We start from the raw sequence: 23,286 nt of genomic DNA, 5'->3' as shown, positions 1-23,286 counted from the left end.
TGGAAGTTGAATAATTTTTGAAAAGTTGTAGCCATATGCATATGATGTTGGCCGTGAGTTGCATGATGTATGCATGGCCGTGTGGAATTGTTGAAGTGTGGAGGAAAACGAGTTAATTTTATTTAGTATATTGGTTGTTGTTGTTATGTGAGTCGCTATTGCTAATAAGAACTTAGTAATTTTTGTGAAATGGTAGAAGTTGGAGACTTGTGGTTGAAGCTATGTAAATTGAATATTATGTTCTTACATGTATGGTAGACAATGATATTGGTATGGTGTTGTCGGAATATATATTATAAAGTTATTATTGTTTTATTGGAAGTTGGAAAGACTTGAAGGAAGTAGTATATTGATTGAAGTGTTAGAATGTATTTTGGATTGAATATGGAAATTATTAGCATGGTTATTGTCATTATATGAGTAGCTTGGCGGGGTTGAATTCCCGGATTGTTATTGATTGAAATTGGCTAAGTTGAATTTCGGGGATGGTGCATTTACAGGGGAAGTGCTGCCGGAATTTCGGTAGACAAGTAGTACCTTAAGATTCAATCTTTAAATGCTCTAATCAATGTTTGGTAAACATGACCAAATTGTAGATTTTGGCGGATTTGCAACTCGAATTTGGAGTAGCACAAGGAGCGAAAAAAGGTATGTAAGGCTTCACCTTTCCTTCTTAGCATGCCTTAGACGTAATAGGTTTGGACACGGGCCTCGGGGACACTTCCTTTCCTAGAAATCCGAGATTGAAATTAATCCTTTTCCATTCAATAGAAGTGAACTAATATTTTGCATAAAATGTTGGAGAGTTACCTAAACATCTAGAACTCGCACAAATATGACCCGACTACCTTAAAACCTTCATAAGTGACATCTTGGGATGTAACATATGTAAAGTGTGTACGCCACCTCATTTGACTCGAGGTGGGCCCACTGTTCCCGGATTTTCTTTATTGCTCCGTTACTGGACGATAAGTGTTGTAACTATTCTAATGAGAACGTTTCAACGATAATAATAATAATGATGACGTAAGAAAGAGAATAGGTCTATGACAAGTATGATAAGAACGATTCCATGACTAAGAGCCTTAGGTTAAGGATCCAGTGTGAACATGAAAGTGTTAGACTAGTTCTTGATCTTTAATTTTATTCCTTGGTTATGATATTATCTTCTAAAGATTTTAGACATATGAACTAACGTTTATGATGCCCACGATTTCGTTTCATGTTTTCTCTTAATATCATTTTCCATTAATAGTCCCGCCTTATAATTATCGTTCCTTTAAAATGAGACATGCGTATATGAGATATGTATATGTACATGGGGTGGGGGAAGGGATATATGGGGAATGGGAAGGGAAACATGTTTCATTGCCACCTGGTCAGCTGGCTTATCATCCCGGACGCGGGATATATGGGCTAGCCGATGTACTCCGGCGCTATGTGGGCGAGCCGACGTTGTTCGGTGCTATGACATGACATGATACGATATGATATGATATGACATGATATGACATGATATGATATGATATGATATGATATGATATGACATGACAAGATACGATATGATATGATATGATATGACATGATATGACATGATATGATATGATATGATATGATATGACATGATATGACATAGTACGATATGATACGATATGACATGATATGATACGATATGATAGGATATGATACGACATGATATGATAAGACACGATATGACACAACATGACAGGTTATGATGCGACATGCTATGATAGGATATAATATGACATGATAAGATACGACATGATATGTTATAATAGGCCACGACATGATATAGGTTCTTTGCTATGTCTACGAAAAAGAGAAATGTTTTTCTTCCGGAGAGGGAAATACAAGCATGCATAGTATCCAACCTGAAAAGGGTATCCTCGTATGCCGGAGTTACTCTCTCCCATCCCGTTATATGTCCTATGGACCCATGACATGATCATTTATACTCTGTAATCTTGCTTGGATTATTAGTTTCCATGCCTTACATACTCGGTACATTATTCGTACTGACGTCCCTTCTTGTGGATGCTGCGTTCCATGCCGCGAGTTATGAAGCGGACGACTCGACCCCTAAAGCTCCATCGCGGTATTGTAGCGGCGCTCCGGTTGTTTCGGAGCCTCAGTTCTTTGGTACTATTTTGTATATATGTATATATTCGGGCACGGCAGTACTCGGCCCTTCCTATGTATATGTGTACTATGTTTAGAGGCTCGTAGACAGATATGTACAGTTAGATGTTTTGTACCTTGGTGGTCCTTGTCGCTGTATAATGTGGTAGCAACGTTTGCTAGCCCATGTTTATATTATGCTATTAATGTTAAGTGACAAAGAAGAAAAAAAAAACGGTGATGTTCATACGGCCCACTTAGGGATAAGAATACGACACGAGATAAGAGGTGCTCGGTACAAGTATCGGGTACCCGTCGCGGCCCCAATTGGGTCGTGACAGTATTGTGGATGAAAATCGATAGGGATAATTGAATATTCTATGGTTAATGTTGTTGATAAATTCTGGAAGTAAGAAGGGGTTTAAAAGTATAGTTGTTTAATCGTAAACCGAGCTTGCCACTTGTTGTACTATTGTTTTAATTGTTCTTACATTGTTGAGAGCTAGAATGGATGGGATTTGTTGTTGATATTGTTAATATTGTTGTTTGGTGCTGTTTTGAATTTGGGGAAGTGAGAAAATGTAAGGGAAGTGCTGCCTAATTTTTCGTAAGACTGCTACTAGCTTAGAAATGTGTTTTGAGTTCCTCCATGGCATTAAACCATAGTTCTAATACCTTGATGTAGGTTGAAGTACTACGGACAGTATATATTGAGTCGTTAGCAACAAAGGTATGTAATGGCTATCCCTTCTTTTCTTGGCATGATTCCGTATATAGTAAGCGTTTATCGAATGTTAAAGAAAGAAAACTATTGTTTAGAGCTGTCATAGAGGTGTGATGCTTCTAGATGTGGTATTGTATCTTCCAAGGGATTTCTATCTGCTCCTTAGTTCATTGTTAGTAGAAGAGTTAGAAAGAAACATGTTGACGTCTTCATATATTTCAGTTGCACTTGATATACAGCATGATATATACATATATACATTTTCTTTAGCCTGGCTATTTGGTAACTTGGTCAGTGAGACGTTTGCTTTAGCCTGGCCACTTGGTCAGTGAGACAAATATGCCTGGCCTACGGGTTAGTGAGGCAGATTGCCTGGCCTGCGGGTTAGTGAGATTGATAAGAAATGATATGTTTTGATGATATGCCAAATCCTAAGGAACCATATACAATAAGGTTCACCTGTCTGAACTTGGTTAACCTTATGATATCTCATATGCTGCTTTCTAACATGCTCCTTGAAGGATCAGATGCCTGCAGGATTTGCTCATATGAGAGACCAGATATGTTGATTCAGAAGGACCAGATGAGATCAGGTCTTTAGCCTGCTCAGCCGACGGCACAACTGTAGAGCTACTGACAATGTAGCTAGTACGTACAACTTGTTCGAAGAGCAGATGAGGGAGCAGGTTCCTCCAGATAAAGGTCCTGGTCACTGAAGCATTGAAAGTCCAAATCCACAGCTGTAAAGTGTGCTGCTAAAAAGTACAATGCAGCTATACAACAGCACCTCAACAAGGCCAATTGATTAACGGTTCAGATTTCATGAGTGGTCACCTCTACTCTCTCTCTCTCTCTCTCCCCCCTTGCATATAAAGAAATCATCCTCCAAGAGAAGAATTATTCTTGCACAAAAATATAAATCTCAAGTGTAAGTCTCCACTCTCCAAAGGGTGTACAAGAACAAGGTGTTAGCATATCCAAGGACCTGTTCTCTACAATTGAAGATGTGTTGAGTTCTAGGATTTTAGATCTTTTGTTCTTTTGTGCTTAAGCTGCAAACCTACTCTTCCTTAAAAAGAAGTTGATTGTAGGTGTTTTGAAGTCTCAAAAGTTGATTGTTCAAAGTGTGTTTCCTCAAGTCTTTGAGTGGTACACTAGGCTAGAGTTATCTTAGTTGTATTAGTGTATGGGTGGCTAGTGTTAGTCACTGTGGTGAATTCTCAAGGGGTTCCCTTGAGTGGTACGCTAGGCTAGAGTTAGTCTAGGAGTATTAGTTGAATTCTCAAAGGTTGCTTGTTGGAAAAGTGTCTTCACAAGAACTTTGAGTGGTACACTTGGCTAGAGTTTGTCTAGGTACATTAGTGTGCTTGGCTAGGGGTAGTCAAGTGTGAGGGTTGCATAAGCGTTATTGTAAGGGTGAGGGGTTATGAGAGTTAACTTCTAGCTTGCAATAGAGTTGTAACCTGAGTTTGCTCGGATAGTAGAGTTGAAACCCTACAGGGGTAGGTCGTGATTTTTAATCCTTGAGCAAGGAGTTTTCCACGTAATAATCTTATGTTGATTCTCATACTGCATTGCATAAGGGAACTGGTACATAATCAGGTCCCTCCATATACTGTGTACGGTGGACGCACAACTTGCATCAATTGGTATCAGAGCAGGTTCTTTCTAAAAAGTTAACACCTAGAAAAAAGTTAACACCTAGAAAGGATCTCCATCATGGCTATTTCACCAAATCTGGAGAAAAGAGAATCTATCACAAGACCACTAAGATCCAACAGAGAATATCATGGATGATGGAAGGGGAGAAGGCATAACTTTTCATGGGCTAAGGATCTAAGCTGTGGGACATCATTTGTGATGGACCTTATGTTCCTATGAAAAGTTGTTGGGCTGGATCTGGGACTGGTCAAAAGATTGAGAAGAAGCCAAGAGTTGACCGACCCAGTTTCCAGAAAAGGAAGAAGGTGCTACCTGCATGGACAAAAAGAAGCTTAAACTCACTTGTTCTATCATTGTATGAGACCCAAGATACCTTGGGTTCCAAGATCAAATGAGTGCAGCTGGTTGCAGGCTTGAGTGAGAAGAGGCATTCAAAAAGTTACATGAAAGGAGACTGCTCAAAGCATATAAATAAGAGAATGGATGGTTCCCCTCATTCAAGGGCCTTCAAGTGGGAGTGTGTTCTTTTGAAATGACGCTGAACAAGAAGCGCTTTGGAAGATAGGAGATGGGTTTGATAGAGCTCAACTTGTTGCCTTTCCTCAAATTTCCTCATGCTTAGCTATGTTAACAGGAAAGGTACAATGTTAAAAGGTGTTTTTTGATGGCATGTAATTCACTCTTGTACCTTTACAGGTACACACGCATGGCAGAGTCAGGACAGCCCAAGCATAAGTGACATTGCACATCTCAGAGCTCTTTTCTCGTCTTCAAAATTCTCAAGGGACCTAGTCCCTGTGACTCAGGTTAGTAGTCTCATTAATACTTGTGTGTCTTTAAACTGCCTAGAGTGCCATTTCATTAAAATGCCTTCCCGCCCATAATCTTTAAACTCTATCAAAACCTACTACTTCCTCTCTAAAATCCCCAAATCCATCCGAACCAAACCCTAAGCCGAAGGACGTCCACTCAGGGGGAATATGTTGATGAACTGAAAAAGGGGGAAACTGGTGAGGGAACTAGTTAGATAAAGAGAAAGTGGCACCGGTTAATGTGGTGGAAGTGGATAGTGAAGAAAAGAAAGTGGAAGACACTCCACTTAAGATAAAGACAGCAGGGGTTTGCACAGGGACGTGGTGCTGATGTTACAATTTTTTTCTTGTAAAAGAGCAAAAAAGTTAGGCCAGGAAAGACAACAGTGGTTGCTGCACAAGATCCTGATGCTGAGAATGTAGAGTCAGAGGCGAAGAAAGCTAAGACTCTACATATTAACATTCAAAAGTGTGCAATGGGAGGTGAGGAACCTGGCGCCTTAGAGTCACTGAAAGCAGAGAATGCAAAACTAAAGGCACAAGTAAAGGAACTGAACAGGCACCTGGTCCATGACCAAAGGAACTGCAAATGAGAGAATCAACAAGCTCCTCAAGTTGATCCATTGACCTGATCATTCCTCCTAGCAGTTTATTTCCTTCCCTCCTATCTCCTATCTCATATAACCCCCTGCTTCTATACCCTTTATGAATATTTTGACCCCTTTTGACATGGCGCTTATGCAAGTTTAATCATCACATTCTGTATTGTTGGCACTGGTAAATGTTGTTCTGCTAAAATCACATTGGGCATTCTGTATCTATGCAATATTATTTAACTTGTTTGTTATTAAGTATTGCCTATGCCGTGTTGCCCCACTGGCCATGAGTTAATGTTGCTAAACTTCTTTTTTCTTGTGCTACCGTGTTTACTCTTTTCGATAATGCAAAAAGGAGGAAGTATTCCTGGTGAGGGATTGATAGTTATGGGGGATTGATAGTTGGTTGCTGATGCTACTAACATGTTGCTATGAGATAGATCTGGGATTGATAGTTGGCTGTTGCCATGTTGATAGATCTGGTTCTCAAGGGAAACATCGTCTACAAGTTTGTCATCATCAAAAAGGGGAAAATAAAGTGTATTCTATGTTTTGATGATTATCAATCTGTGAAGAACCAGAGAGAGACCCGGTCTTCGATTTGTTCTCTCCATACATCTCACTCAAAGGACTAATTAATATATGTAGAAGAGACATGTGTGGAAGACAGGGGGAAAGGTGAAAGGGGGAAGAGTCTGTAAGCTGGGCTAGTGAGGGTAACCCGATTCTCCATTCTGCTGATGTTGTGATTGAAAGATAGGTCTGATCCGCAGGGGGAACAAGTGGAAATCTGGTTCTCATGGGAACATCATGTCACGACCCAATTTCACTAAGTTGTGTAGGCACCTACCTTTCCTACCTCGGTAGGCGAACCCTTAACCCAACATTCATAAATGATAGAAAATAGCGGAAGAAAGTGAAATAACGTAAGTCTCATAGATATAATATAAATAAGTGCGGAAGTAAATGAAATCCACCCCAGTATCTGGTCTGGTCATACAAGAGTATCTAAACGAAATACTACAAGTCTGAATAATAATAAATAAGTAGTCTTAAAATCATCTCTGATAATGGAAAGAAAGACATAAGTAATAGGAAGAGTCTTCGGGCAGCAAACATCCTCATGCTCACCCGACGGTACTCGGATCGGAATCCTCACGTATCGGCCACGAGGGGTAGAGGTAGATCCACACAGGTACTCGCATTCATAAAAAGAATGCGGCAAGTGCGTCAAGACAAACAAAATGTACTTTGGTACGTATCATAGGCCAACTAAGACTAGCTAATGTATATAAAGACAATAAAGCAAGATAAACACGTAAAACAACAAAGTACAAGTCAAAACGAATCCATAACCACGGTACAAGTAATCACCTATGTTATAGCATCTAAACCCAACTATGCCAAGTATCAGTATAACCATTCCGAACCAGTATATCACAATCATATCACAACAAGTCATCACCTATGTTATAGCATCTAAACCCAACTGTGCCAAGTCTCAGTATAACCATTCCGAGCCAATTTATCACAATCATATCACAACCATATCACAGAAAACCAAGAGGTACAATGCAATGCAATAACATATAAATGATGAATGCATTGCATATGCACCGTACACATGCACTCCGACCGATGGAACATCACATCTCGGCAACACAACCCATGGTGGACCCGCGAAGTCCATGTACCAGTCACTCCGCACACAGCCCAGAGATGACTCCTTCCCACCTTTATGCCTCGTATCAGTCATTCCGCACACTACCTAGATATGACTCGATATATAGTGTGTTTCAATGAATTTGTATTTCCTTCTCACTTTTCATCCTTAGTACCATAACAACGGAATATCAATGTATCATGGAAGTGAGTATGAATACGATGCAATGTAATATCAATAACCAATTCAATGCCAAACAATACCACACATGGCACACAAGTAGTATTAATAAATCAGGCTACACAATAAGCCACAATGGAATCACAATTCTCATCTCAATATCAAATCAAAGTAATGTACCGCAATATCATAATAATGATATATCACTAATCACCAATACTCAATGTCTCAACGTGGCAATGAGCCAATAAGTAAATAGATCAAGATAAGTCAACAACACAGCGGGGTGGCTAGCCCCCAAATCATTCAACAAGGCCCAACCTAAGGCAATATCCAACCCAACTTCATACCTGAAGGTTTACATGCATTCTCCGACAATATCATCTAAACATACGCTTCGCTAATCGAAGTCTCACCATAAGATAAACCGTAACCTACCTGGAAGGCCGAACATAAAACTCGAAGTGTCAATCGTGCACCTTGCCCTTTCCTTGCACCTCAAAGTAATGAAATTCTAGCCATATTCGACTATGGAATTAGAATCAAGAAGAAAGCACCCAAATAACCAAACTCATATTTAACCCCCAAATCTTAACCCAAGGAATGGGATTTATGAACTAACAAGATGAAATTAGGAATTTATAAGTCTCACCATGAAATTAATACTCTAGGTGATCAACCCATCGATTAGAAGCTAGAAGAACTCATAAATTACTCAAATTTGAATTCTAGGTGAAACCCCCAATTTTGAGTATAAACCCTAACTTTAATCTCACAAATTGGTCGCTAATAATGAAGGAATTATGTTTATAGAGAATTATGTTTATATAACTACTACTCATCAATTCCATACTTAATCAAGTTTAATCCACCAACAAATCAAGGTTTTATAATTAACAACTTATTCAAGAAAGAAACCCTAAAACCCTATCTTATTCTTCCAAGTTCTATGGATTTACTACCATGAATTCTTACTTAGGGAAGGTAAATGAAAGAGATAATGATTAGGGAACTTACCCTCATGAGAAATCTGACCAAAACCCTCCTCAAATCACCTCCAAGATGCTAAGGAAATGTAATTTAGGAATGGGAGGATGAAGGGTTTTCGTAAGGCATTTAAATAAAAATCTGATCCGTCGGCCACTTCCGCGGTCAGGCCACCGCTTCCGCGCTACCGCTTCCATGGGTAGGCCACCACTTTAGCAGCCAGGCCACCATTTTAGCGCACCGCTTCTGCGCCAAAGCAGTCACCAGACACTAGAAAAACTTGAAATCTACCCCCGAAACCATCCGGGAACCTCCCGGACACAAACTAAATATGCAGATATACATAAAAACGCTCTACGAACGCACTCGTGGCCTTGGAATTCTCAACGGATGTCTCGTTGACAAAATCAACTCCCAAAACTCCAAGTTCAACTTCCCAACCCAAGTCCCAAAAGGCACCCGAGCGCATTAGGAACCAAACCGAATATACACCCAAGTTTTAAATGACCATTCGGACCTCTCGGAATCAACGGATTCACGAAAAAGGTCCGTTTACCCAAAAGTTAATTTTGAGTCAACTATTTTTCGCTTTTTCCAAATCATGTCCAATGACCTAGAGAGGTGAGCCAAGTATCTCCGCGGGTCAAATATGGGCTTATAAAGCTCGAGAAAAGGTCAACGGTTCAAAATTGCCGTAACAACCAAATGGGTCGTTACCTCAGATATCAATTAAATAATTGCTCGTCCTCAAGCGATAAAGGGAAAGAACGGAGAAAGGATACCTAAGTCGGTCAACATCTGGGATATGTAAAATGTGTATCAGACTCCTCCTCATAGGAAAGATACTCATTGAACCGGACAAGATCCCAATGAATGACATAAGAACCCTAATAAGGGTACTTCTTCAACATAGAAACATGGACAACCAGATAAACACCTGCTAGGCCTGGTGTCAAAGTTAACTCATGAACACAACGCTAATACCATGGAGAGTCTCAAACCAGCCAACATACCTCGGGCTCACTTGCCCTCCTTCCGAAATCACATGACACCCTACATGGGTATAACCTTCAGAAGAACCGTCTTTCACTTTTCCAGTCATAACTCTCTAAACTTAGCTCAAGCTTCAATTCTCATATCTCCGTATTCGAATTTCCCCCATAAGTGATCCTCGAATAAACGAATTGCTTTTGCTTAAATTCCCTGATTTGATAAAATTGCAATTCTGAACGCGATCAATAGGTCCCACAAACACTTTCCCAAACCAACGGAATCCTTCAAAACATGGCCACAAACCATAGCCTATTCTGAACCGGGAAGGTATTCTGATTCCGTTAACCTTTCCTTCGCACTTCCTAAAGCCATTTTTTGCACTGTAATTCTTAGAAATACATGAACACACACACCACAAACCTGAAACCATGACTTACTCTTGACAGAAAGAATCCTTGATTCATCTTAGTTCTCTACGCAATTCCATCAAAACTTATCTTACTGACAACCAACTTGGCTAGTTCCAAGTCTTCTTAAACCTTCACATCATAATACAGGAGCCATACCACTAAATATCTCACCGAGAAAAGTCCACCGGAACCTAACTAGTCACTATAAAGACCTCTGGCACAACAGTTCCTCCTCAAATCTACACTAAGATCATTGTAAATAATTATTCTATCTAAGTAACTGTTCTCAGAAAATATCATCAAATCCACTAGAAAACCCTGACAAGCTCGGTAAATCAGTCATACCTCACATTTGAGCCGAAACACATCAAATCCTTAAATATATTCTTGGCAATATAACCATAGACCATTAAGCTTAACTCTAACAATGATGACCCTGAATGAATGCACAACTCTCGAATATCACCAATAATCATTTGAACTGACTCAGAATTTTCGAAACCAATCACAGTCTTATTGCACATCTGTGATGGCCAATTCTAATCTTTTCCTCATGCATAACAAATCATGTCTATCACCCTTGACTCCACAAGTTGAGTCCCATACAAGTTGTCAACTTAGTACCGAAGAGCTATACCTTACGATTCCATGCTTCGTGCTTCTCAACCTTTACCCGACACGCAAATTCGATACAACCCTGAACTTTTCAATGCAAAACCTGAAGCCTTATATAATAATCATTTAACAATCGAAAGTCTCATTGTATCACCTCGATATGCCGATAAATTTTCTATAAGTATCTAATCTTACACTGCCGCTCTAAATCTCACGCAACTACACCCATGTCTTTAATAACCAAAAGCGCTTACCCAAACTGTTCAGTCGATATTACTTGCAACATAATATATTACCATGAGTAGGGCCTCACCTCGAAAATATAACTCTAGTCCTCATATGATAGGGAATCCATAAATCTTTTCTCTTAAAGCATGCTAACTCATCCACTGTAGAATGTTATGAAACTTATCCAACGGTGTACCACCAAGCCACTTCTTATAAACCTCAACATGTCGGTTCACAAAAATATGCTTATCACTAGTTGCCGATCACAAACCTCACATAATTTTCCTCAAATCACTTAGTCCGTTTCTGTAGACTTCCTTCCTTAAGCTCATGCAACAATCACATCTCATCTGAATATGCAAGACAACGATGCCACAATCTAAATAGGTTCAACTAATCCCAAGATGTACATCATTCTTGCCGACTCTCGATCAACTATACCTTTTATTGACTCGTCAATTTCTCAATTTCTAATCAATTTATGATCATCGATTCCATAATTAATCCTAGAATCCACTCAATTGAACACCGCGTAATCATAAATTTTGCAATTTAGCTGAATCAATCTTGGAGATAGAATCATACCATACACTTTGTACATTAGAGTTTTCTTAACGCTTACAACTCTAAATTGAACATTCTCTAAAATCCAGTGTATCACATAACAGTCTCACCAATATCCTTATGTATCCAACTGAATCATCCTTGCCCGAATTATCTTACTCAAACTCCAAAATATTATCTCTAACTTAACTCAGTTCACCCATCATTGATCTACCATTTCAAGCATCCTTGTTTACTAACCCCTTACTCAAAATCCTTAGCGTTGGTAGCCCTCGAAGAATTGCCTCTTACCTCATTTATTGAATCTGAACACGCCTAACCACTCGCATGACTATCCCTTATACTCAATCACATAAGACGAGTAATAACATCGCTAGTAGCGGGATCTAGTCAAATTTACAAAATGAATACAAGGCCCCCAACCTTAGTCCAACATTAGGTTCAACACCTGATTAACCCCCCTGAGTACTAAACTTTTAAACTGGCCCAACACTGATAATCGTTCCATTAGTCAATCACTGGCCCTATTAGCTCACGGCACAATTGAAAATTCCAACTCATCCATAAAGTCTCAAGACCACTCTACACTAAATAATCGCAACCAAGCTCTCACATCACTAATTCTTGTTTCAACGATTTCCTTTCTGCCCTTAACCTCAAAGACACCAATCAACCTCATCGGTCACACTTTTTACTGAAGGTTATAATATAATGCTCCCCCAATCCAAACATGACTCAGGTACACATACTACCTCACCTCAAGTCTTACGAACCTTGATCCTCTGAACCAGATAGTAAGATGGCTCATTGTAATCCTTCAGTTCTCATATTTCATTTCAGACCGCTTTTATCACTATAAACCAACAAACACTCAAATCCTCTAAAATAATCATCCATCTAAGCCAAACGAACCACAAAACATTATCAATATTTCTCCTCAAATCTAAGTGAAACAACCAGTAAATCCTAGAGTCATTAACTCATCACATTCACCCATAATTGAAGTCATTTCTATCAGTCGATTACTAGCTCCTTAGAAGCCTACAACTCAGTCAAATTTATCAATCAAATGATGTGCCCATAGCATTCACTTAATAACAGAGTTGTCCTTTAACATCTATGAGTTAATAACAAGAATGACTCCTTAGCACTATATCCCCGAGATATCGCATGAACCTGAAAGTACAGTCTCTGCCAAACCCTTCCTAATTATTTGTCACGACCCGACTACGGACCATGACGGGTACCCGGGGCTAACCACCGAGCACCGCTCATATCATTACCCATCATACACATCAAGCATTTATTCATTAATCTCATACTCAAATCATAGGAAAACCCTTTTTTCACTTGAAACATATTTACTTTATTTACATAATTCCTTCGGCTATCAAAATTAAAATAATGTATATAAATACAAGGAGAAACTGTGAGACCATACTACCCATACATACGCATCTATGAGCCTCTACTAGAGTGATAGACATAGGGACGGGACAGGACCCCGTCATGCCCAAAACATATATATACACAAAAGAATAAATCAATGGCACCTCCGGAACAATGGAGTGCTCTCGACGACTAATAGCTCCTATGAGTCCGGATCGTCTCCCCGCCTACCTGGCATGAACACGACGTCCAAAGAAAATGGACATCGGTACGAACATTATACTGAGTATGTAAGGCATGAATGAAATGAACATAATAGAGAAATCATAAGACATAGGATGAAGATATAACCTGCGTGACTTTTAAGTGTGGATACAATTCATACATAAGCATATTACATGTATTACCATAGCGCATGCATCATCGTAGCATATATATATATATATATATATATATATATATATATATATATATATATATATATATCATCATCGTTAACCAGCGTCTGGGTAACCATCGTATGCCGCCCACTAGTGGTGATCATGTCCGGCCTTCTAGGCGTGGTGAAATCATAAGCAGCCCGCCTTAGCGGTGACATGTCCGGCCATTTGAGCACGGTGGAATCACAAGCAGCCCACCTTCGCGGTGACATGTCGTCCGACCATTTAGGCACAGTGGAATTATATCATCGTGCATATCATATACTTATCATTATTATACATCTATCACCAAAACATACATTAGAACTTGAAGGCAACTATAGCTATGTCGGGGTGACATAAGGTCGTAAACCCCCGATTACATTATGGAGTGATCATAATCGTTATATCTCACCTTGGAGGAACTAACTTTTTAAGGTGAGTGCACACAAGGAAAAACATCAATGGAACTATATTTAGGGTCACTAGATTGTAGAAACATCATATCGTATTCATAGCAAGAACTCTATGGAATTAACATATCATGGACTTTAGAATTTTTAGGCTCAACTCATAGTCCTCATCATCATGCTCGCATTATATCTCTTTTCTTTATCTTATGAAAAGCTCTTTATAACCATAGACTCATAGTTTTCGATGTGTAGGAAAGTCATGGAAATGTAGGAAAATTCATGCCATAGAGTCATGCCTTAGAAAAAGAAGGGACTAGACTTACATACCTCTTTCATTTAGCTATTCTATCGCTTGCTCATTCTCCTTCAATGCCCACGTTTCTACCTTCAAGCGAATTCGCATTAACATTAGCTAATCGATTACATGAACGTGCTTACTAATGCTAGAGAAAATTGGGCAACATTTCCTTTGTTTATACATCTTTTACCCATATTCCATATCAACTCCCACACATCCATAATAACATTCACAATATTATAGGCAACAGTCTTCATTCATCTACATTATCCATATTTCACAATTTCACTTCAATTCCTCCATAATCATGGTCATAGTTCACTATTACGTTCTCTCACATATAATGCTTATCCCATGTTCTAAATGTCATTCATAACATACTTACAATCACAACATATCAATAATCCTGACTCAATCCAAGCTATTACTTAACAATGACACTATTCCCACATTCATGACCCATTTTCTATATCCTTCTACAATCCAAGTGTTTCAACTTCTCAATACCTTGAACAACATGAAAATATCATAAAACTTACTTTAGATAGTGTAGGAACAAGCCTTGAGTTGAAATACTCTTCTTGCACCAAAACCCTAGTTCACTTCCATTGGAATTCCTTGGCTTGGATGAACTTCAATGTGTTTCATACACTTGATTTTGTTAGTTTGATGAAGTTGATCATAGATTTCTCTTGGGTTCTTGTGGATGAATATTGGAGAGCTTTCTAGAGAGTTCTTGAAGTGTGAAGTGAGAAAATGAAATGAATTAAATGAGATTGGGTCCTTATATCAACATTTAAAATCTATCCCGACATGAACATACGGACCAACATACGGTCCGTATCTTTTATACTGACCGCATGTCTAGGCCGTATGTTTGGTCCGGAAGGTCTTCATTACGGCAGTAACATACCGGCCAAGATGTTTTATACGACGCATGTTGGACCGTATGTTGCCCGAACCTTTCCGGAACTCGTTCTCGTCGACTCGTTTGATCTCCAATCCAACCTTCTTAACACTTGTTTAACACCTCATTACCAATATAAGGGATGTTAGAACTCTTCTCTAAAGCATCATTAAGCCCTCATTAATTCGATATTTGTACATCTTTCCTGTCACACAACATATACCTTGCTTTCCTTAATAACTCCCGTCTCCTACCTCGAATGTCTTTGAAATTTCGATTAGGATCATCAAATGCTATTTCTTACTTATCAAAACATCGTATACTTCATGCCCCTCATTAGTTTATTCACTGTACGTTAACGGAAAATTTTCAAGGTGTAACATTCTTCCCCCCTTTTAGAACATTCGTCCTCGAATGTTAAACACTCGGGAGTTCTACGAAAATTTTGCCAGAGTTTCTCCTGTAATATGGCACTACCATCCTATCACAACAGCTCACGATAACATTGCCTCACAGGACCACAACACAATAGCAATATAATTTGGCCACACACGACCCATATGCATAAAAAGGAAACATAAATACCTCATAATTTCGATGTCTCATCATGGATCTCTTCCAGGGGCTGAAATAAGTGCGGGTATGTGAATTTCATCTTCTCTTCCCCCTCCCAAGTCATTTCTTCTCGGTTGTTATTTCGCCACAAGACTTTAACTGAAGTTACTTCCTTATTTCGAAGTCTTCGTACTGGCCTGTCTAAGATAGCAATGGGCACTTCTTCATAGACATTTCGAAGTCTTCGTACTTGCCTCTTTGTCATAGTCTTTCCCTTCTGGGCGGCTTTAGCTTTTCCTTTTGGCGGCATCTCTGAAATCACAACATACTATTAGGGAGGATAAAAGCTTATGCACGGCTCTATCGCACGATCTCATAAGAAGAAAGATGGTCATTTTTCCTAAATGCCCTGTAGCCTCCTGTTTATTAGCGTGGCACGCAACACACCATAAACAAGACTCTACTAGACACGGCTCGTAGACACTTCGTAGGACTGAACTCGCTCCGATACCACTTCGTCACGACCCGAGCTACGGGCCATGACGGCATCCGGGCTAACCACCGAACGCCACTCATATTACTACTTATCTACTCCCAATCATAACATATACTCATAATCATAGAAATCTGTGAACATTTGAAACATAATTACTTTTATAGACGTAAGCCCTTTGGCTATCAAAATGATATATACATGCATATACATACAAACTATGGGACCATGCTACCCACACTGCGTATCTACGAGCCTCTACTGGAGTACTAGACATATGGACGGGACAGGACCCCGTCGTGCCCAATCATGAATATATACATATATGTACCAAAAGAATAATCAATGGCACCTCCGAAAAATGGAGTGCTCTCAAATTAGCCGCTAGCTCCTATGAGTCTGGATCACCTCCCTGTCTACCTGTGGGCATGAACACAGCGTCCGAAGAAAAGGACGTCAGTACGAACATTGTACTGAGTATGTAAGGCATAAACAATAATAAGATATTAATGAAATAAAGAGGCATCAATGAGGAGCAATCTATAACTGACTGAATCATAAAGGAAGTAATGCATGCAGGCTTACATTCATACTCATCATCATCATCATATCATAAGTGCATAAATGTATAAATTGCCCGACCATATAGGTGCGGTGTGACAATCAATAACATTAATAGTAGCATTAGCCTGCGTCCAGGCCTTCAGCGTCCCGGGTATCATCTCACGCCGCCCACTAGTGGTGTCCGCCCCGCCATCGGCCATGGTGTGTAGCCGCCGCCTTGGCGGTATTTGCCCGCCAACTAGGTGCGGTGTAATATCATCATGTACTCATCATAATATGCTTATCATAACATGCTTATCATAATATGCTTATCGTAACATGCTTATCATAATATGCTTATCGTGGTACATGCATAGAGACTCATAGACAATCATACTCTATCGGGGTGACGTAAGGTCGTGGACCCCCGACTTCATTATGGGACATTCGTAAGTAACCTGCCTCACCTTGAAGGAACAAGCATAAGGTGAGTGTGTATGATGATCAACATCAACGGCTATGGATAGCTTCATTAGCTTAATAGGAGCATCATATCGTAGACTATAGCATCTCTAGACTTAGCTTGTCACTATCATTACCATCGTCGTAGCATGTCTCTTATCTCGTATAGCTATTCATGAACAAGGGCTCATAGTATTCTTGAAGGTGGAACATTCATAAGAAAGAGGAAATTCATGCCATAGGACTCATGCCTTAGAAAGAAAGGGCTAGCCTTACATACCTTTGTCGTTTAACTATTCTATCGCTTGCTCGTCCTCCTTTAATGCACTTGCTTATACCTTCAATGGAATTCGTGTCGTCATTAGCTAAACAATCATGAAAACGTACTTACTAAAGCTAGAGAAATTTGGGCAGCATTTCCTTTGTTTATACTACTTTCCGCCATATTCCATATCAACTCCCAACATTCATAACAACCATCACAATATCACTTAACAACAATCGTCATTCGTTTACATGATTCGCATTTCCACAATTCCACTTCAATTCTCCATATTCATGACTAAAGTCTATTATCGCGTACTTTCTCATACAATACTAATTTCATGTTCTAAATGCCGTTTATAACGTATTTATATCATCAACATAACCATTTCCATGATTCAACTCAACTACTATTCAATAATGACTCTATCCTCATATTTGTGACCCATTTCCTATACTCTTTCACAATCCATGTGTTTCAACTTATAAATACTTCAAATAACATGAAAAATCATGAAACTTACCTTGATGAAGAAGGAATAAGCCTTGATTGATGATACACTTTTTGCACAAAAAAACCCTACTTCATCTCTCTTGGGTTTTCTTGATTTGAATGACTTTAATGGAGTTTCTTTCACTTGGTTCTCTTGATTTCTTGTTGATGATCTTTGATTTCTATTGATTTCTCTTGTGGATGAAATGTTTGGAGTGTTCTAGAGGTTTCTTGGAGTGTGGGAGTGGGAGATGAAATGAAATGAAATGAAAAAGGGTCCCTTATATAAAATCAAGTTCAGTCCCGATTGGAATATACGGACCAACATACGGTCCGTATAATTTCTACTGACCGTATGTTGAACGGTATATTTGGTCCAGTGGAACATGACATTATGGGCTGGATCTACGGCTGGACATACGGTCCGTAGATTTTATACGGCCAGTATGTCTGGCCGTATGTTTGCCCAGTTTTCCGAGAGTTGTTTCGTCGACTCGTTTGATCTCCGATCCTTATGGAACCTTCTTAACACTTGTTTATCACTTCATTACCATTCTAAAGGACGTTATAACTCTTCCTTAGGGCATCATTCCTACACCATTATCGTAATACTTGAAATTCTTACCCGATACGCTCGACTTATAACTCGCTTTCCTTAGCATCTTTCTTTGTTTAACTCGGATGTCTTTGGAAATCTTAATTAGGACCATCACATACTATCTCTTACTTGTCCAAACCTCGTATACGTCATGTCCTTGCTCGTCTATTCACTATACACTAATAGGAAATTTTTCGAGGTGTAACAACACTAATACATTTCTTGCTTTGGAATCTTGGGAATGTCATAATTCACTTCGGGACTAAATCTTCCCTCCCCCTCCCCTCCCCCCCCCCCTTTTTAAGGATATTCTTATACCCAGCAACCTTTGAATAGTACTCATCTTTGATAACCACCTGGTCGACCTTAACGATCTTGGGACCTAGGGTTATGGGCCAACCTCTCAATTTTGTACAATACTGGAACTCCTTTCGTTGCATGGTTTGACTTATTTTCCTTTCTGCTAGTTGAAGTCTGGTATCAAATCAAATGCTTACACATATCCGACCCAAAACGGGTGCCTCCTTTATTATCTTTCCACTTCTACCTTTTATGACTAGTAATTCCCTAGACTAATGGATTAATGGGGACAGCGGATTTCATTACACCCCTTTATGGAGTGTTCGATTATACCTCGATTCTTCAACCCTAGTCACAACCATCTTCTTAATACTCTTGAAATTCTTCTTGCTCTGGGTTCCCAGTTTCGATTTACGTGTATATTATACCATTAAAGTTAATATTCCACACCGTCCATTTTCACGATTCGTCCCTTCATTCGCTTAGTTCATTTGCCGTAATTCTCCTTAACTACTTATTTGCATCACAACTATGCGTCATAGTTCTTCCAGTGTCTTGCCGCTTCTTGTTCCTACCACGAAATCCTTACAAAGTACACCCTTTCCCTACTTCTTTTGGTCAAGCCTTCATCTTCTGCCAGTACAGCTAGTTTATATTTATAAGTTTCCCCGTGTATCATTAATTCCTTTATGACCGAATCTCTATACTCTTTACAGCGGTTCTTATACCATGTCACTGATATGTTGCCTCCCGGTCAGCTTTGTTAACTTATTATCCTTTCTCTTGTCCTTGGTGTTTGCTCGATTTCCTTCAACCAATCCGGTAGTGTACCCTTCTTACTTTCGTCCTCAGGGGTCTTGAATTCCTTTACTCCTAAATTCTCTTCTCCACTTGCCATTTTATAACATTGGCCTTGGAGTTCGTAGAATATCCTTTTAGAAGTACAAATCCGTTCTATCGCTAAGTCATTTTTTGGAAGGGTGTCACGACCCAAACCGGAGGGCCGCGACTGGCACCCAAAACCCTACTCGGCTGAGTGCCATATAACTATTTTATCTAAGAGTCACAACTTTTTGTGAACCTTTAATCTACGAAATGACGCTTCCGTCAGGTAAAAAAAAACTTCTCAATAAAACTCTTTCGTCAAATCATGGACTTCTCCCTTATCGTTAATTCAAAGAAAGCCTTTAGTCACAATAAAATCTTCAAAAATAAAGCATAAAAACATATCGACCTATATGGTGGCTTTACACAACTGTCGATGCCTCGACGCACTATCCACAGGACACTGTCGGAAAAAGTCTCTAACATACACGAGATACCATAATATAAGTACTCTGACTCGGCCACACCCCCTGTCAACTGTGCCATATATATATACACATCACAACAATGGCCACAGCACACCCCTGTCAACTGTGCCATATATATACACTTCACAACAAAGGCCACAAGACACACCCCCGTCAACGTGCCATATATATACACATCACAATGGCCACAAAGACACCACTCTCGTCCCATCCGTGCCATATAGATACACATCACAACAATGGCCACAGCACACCCTCTGTCAACTGTGTCATGTATATACACATCACAGCCAAGGCCACAGCATCACCCCCTGTCAACTGGGCCTGGTAATACACAACAAAGGTCACAGTGTCACCCCCTGTCAACTGTGACTTATTTATATATGAAGAATGAAAATGAGTGCAACACATAATCAAAATGAAATAGTAGGACTCTTTAGTGTCACACAATAGCCATATACATATATTATATTCATGGCATGCATAAGAGTTCAAATAAAAACATATCGCTCTATCCCACCTTGGAGTAAAAATTAATAAGGTGAGATCAACAACAATGACGTAAAATCAAGAAAATCATGAAATAGCTTAACATTTTCATATCATCGTTGAAATCATACTTGAGACAATTAAGCATAAAATAATCCTCACGTAACCCTCATAAAACATTCTCATTTTTAACGTCATAAGAAGCTTTAAGATTTATAAACTTCTAGCTTTTGAAAACAAGGAGGTTATGGAAACTTTTATGGAATCATGGCTTTGAAAGAAAGGGACGAGCCTTAACATACCTGAAAGCTCGCTTCTCGACTTTCCAACCTATCTCCTGTCTTGAAATCTACTTATAAAACCATTCATTCTATTATTAGGCTCGGTGTCATATACTTATCCTAAGCCTCCAAATAAATCTTTCTAGAATCTGCCGAAATTTCGGCAGCATCTCCTCTGTTTATATGCCTAGCCCAAAACCTCAACTCAGCAACCAACAACAACAACAACAATACCAACATCAACAACAATATTATTAACACTAAAATATTTCATAAACATCCCACACGATGTTTTATCTAATTTTCCGACCTATAAATTCCTTATACGCTCATTTAGTAACTTTTCATCCGTAGATAAGCTTAAATCAATACTAATAAGGAAAAGTTCATACCTTTCACCCGCTAGAATTGCAATATCTTCGATTATCACCTTGAATCCAAGCCAAGTTTCACCGCAATACGATAGTATAATCGCAACTACGCGCTGTCCAACCTTAAATCCGGAGATTATACTTAATTCGCGTTAAAATCTAGTGGATAGAAGTTGGGAGAATTTTCTATAATGTTTGGGAAATATTTGGAGGATTCCTGGCTGAAAAATGAGGTTTTGGATCAGATTTGGTCCTTAAATAATGGGTCAAATTCTGGTCGGGTCACTGTAGCAGTTATTGTAGCAGTACTGTAGCATTCGGTACTGTAGCAGCACTGTAGCACGTGTTTTTGCTTTGTCAGCCGAACTTGTAACGTCCATAATTCTCTACTCCGATGTCCTATCGATGAGTGGTTTACTGGGTTGGAAACTAGACTCGACGAACTTCATTTTAGGCTTTTACCTTACTTCAAAACTCTTTATCTACTAAAAGATATTATTTCTCCACGTTGGGCCAAAATTACCTCTCATATTCTCTTCCAAGTTCCAACAAATTTAATTTCCTTAATACGCTTGCCCTTCAATCCTTCTATAGCTTACAATATGCAATTAAACCCTTATAACCATAAGTTAAACACATATAAGCTCACATACCTCCTGAACGGTAACTCGAATCCCAACATACGAAACTACGGGGTGTAACATCCTTCCCCCCTTTAAAAACATTCGTCCTCGAATGTTGTAGTTACAACTCCACGGCGTTTTTACTGATGTCTTGAAGTGACTACCCTTCTCTTATACCCCGGTCACCTTATCTTTAATATAGGTTGGTCAACCTCTTCTCGTTCCCCCTTAGTTCTTTATTGGACTCTTTCATAATACTATAGCCTTCTGCTCTTATATAACTGAATGAACATTCAATTACCATTCTATTCCCGTCAAGGTGTCTTTGGTTCGCCAGGGCTATGGCTACTCGCCGACTCGCAAGCACCTCCTCTTACTTGCTTTTCAGTCCTCTACTAGTGGACAACTCCCTTGCTTGGCTATGGCACCTTCCTTGAGTCTTTTTTTTCTTCTTCGAAGTGCTCTTCTCCACTTTGCCACTTTATAGTATTAGCCGGAAGTTCGTAGAATGTCCTCTCAGAAGTACGAATCTGTTCTATTTCTAGAAGGCTTTTCCGTTTTCGAGATAACCGTGTCAATATGACTACACATTTCCCTTCGAATGCCTCTCAAGAACCGAAGATCCTTTGGTACTTTTGCAAACACCGCTTATTTTCCCCCAATTCAGCTCCTTATTCATTGCTATTGCCCTCCAGTTCCATTTATCAAAATCTGATCTCAAACCCTTTACCTTTGTCTTGTGTTCTATACTACATGTTCAATTTCTTCTATATACTCTGATGTTATTGCATCAGGCTTATCCAACACTAACTTTCAGAGAAAATAATGTCAATTTGCCCTATCGTACTTGCCACTTTTAACTTTCAATACCGTGGTCGGTCAATACCTTTAACATATAACTTTATTGATTATTTTTTTGGTTAACATAACCACACATAAGCTAGCGTATCTCTTTAGTAATACATTACTTACCAAGTATCCCCAATACTATTCAAACTCGTCCTAATTCTGTAACTGTATACGCCTTCTCTCTCTCTATCTAGTCAGTCCGCCTCATCTTTCGCAATCGTTAAGAATCTCCAACCGTGAGGTTCACACACTTCTAATTTCCCTCAAGTCACTTGGTAGTTCCTCATCCTTCTCTTATGTCTAAACCTGCAGGACTTCTTAGCATACTTCCTAGGGGGTCACCCATCCTAGTACTACTCTAGCCCAAGCACGCTTAACCTCGGAGTTCTGATGGAATCAGGTGCATTAGTGCTGGTATTGTCACGACCCAACCCCGTAGGCCGTGACTAGTGCCCGATCTGGACACCCAAACGCTTCCTCAGATAATATCAAACACATCCAGGTATATAACAGAAGCCGACAAGGCTATGTCTCAAATTTATATAATTTTCGAAAAATTTCGGCAGAGTTTCCTTTGTTTTATGGACTATCAAAAATAACCCCGCGTTACGTAAAATACCAACAAAGGCCACACAGGCCAACAAAATAACATA

The 23,286-nt window shown here is 39.4% G+C and overlaps 1 pseudogene; it reads right to left on the bottom strand.

Annotated features, from left to right (window-relative positions):
• Window positions 1–22,941: 22,941 nt before the first annotated feature.
• On the bottom strand, window positions 22,942–23,058 carry LOC132044299 (5S ribosomal RNA; annotated as a pseudogene).
• Between the last annotated feature and the right edge of the window lie 228 nt (window positions 23,059–23,286).

This window comes from Lycium ferocissimum, unplaced genomic scaffold (genome assembly GCF_029784015.1).
Source record: "Lycium ferocissimum isolate CSIRO_LF1 unplaced genomic scaffold, AGI_CSIRO_Lferr_CH_V1 ctg4147, whole genome shotgun sequence".
Classification (NCBI taxonomy): Eukaryota; Viridiplantae; Streptophyta; class Magnoliopsida; order Solanales; family Solanaceae; genus Lycium; species Lycium ferocissimum.
The sequence above is the reverse complement of the archived record's forward strand: the minus strand, read 5'-3'. Positions and strand labels throughout refer to the sequence as shown.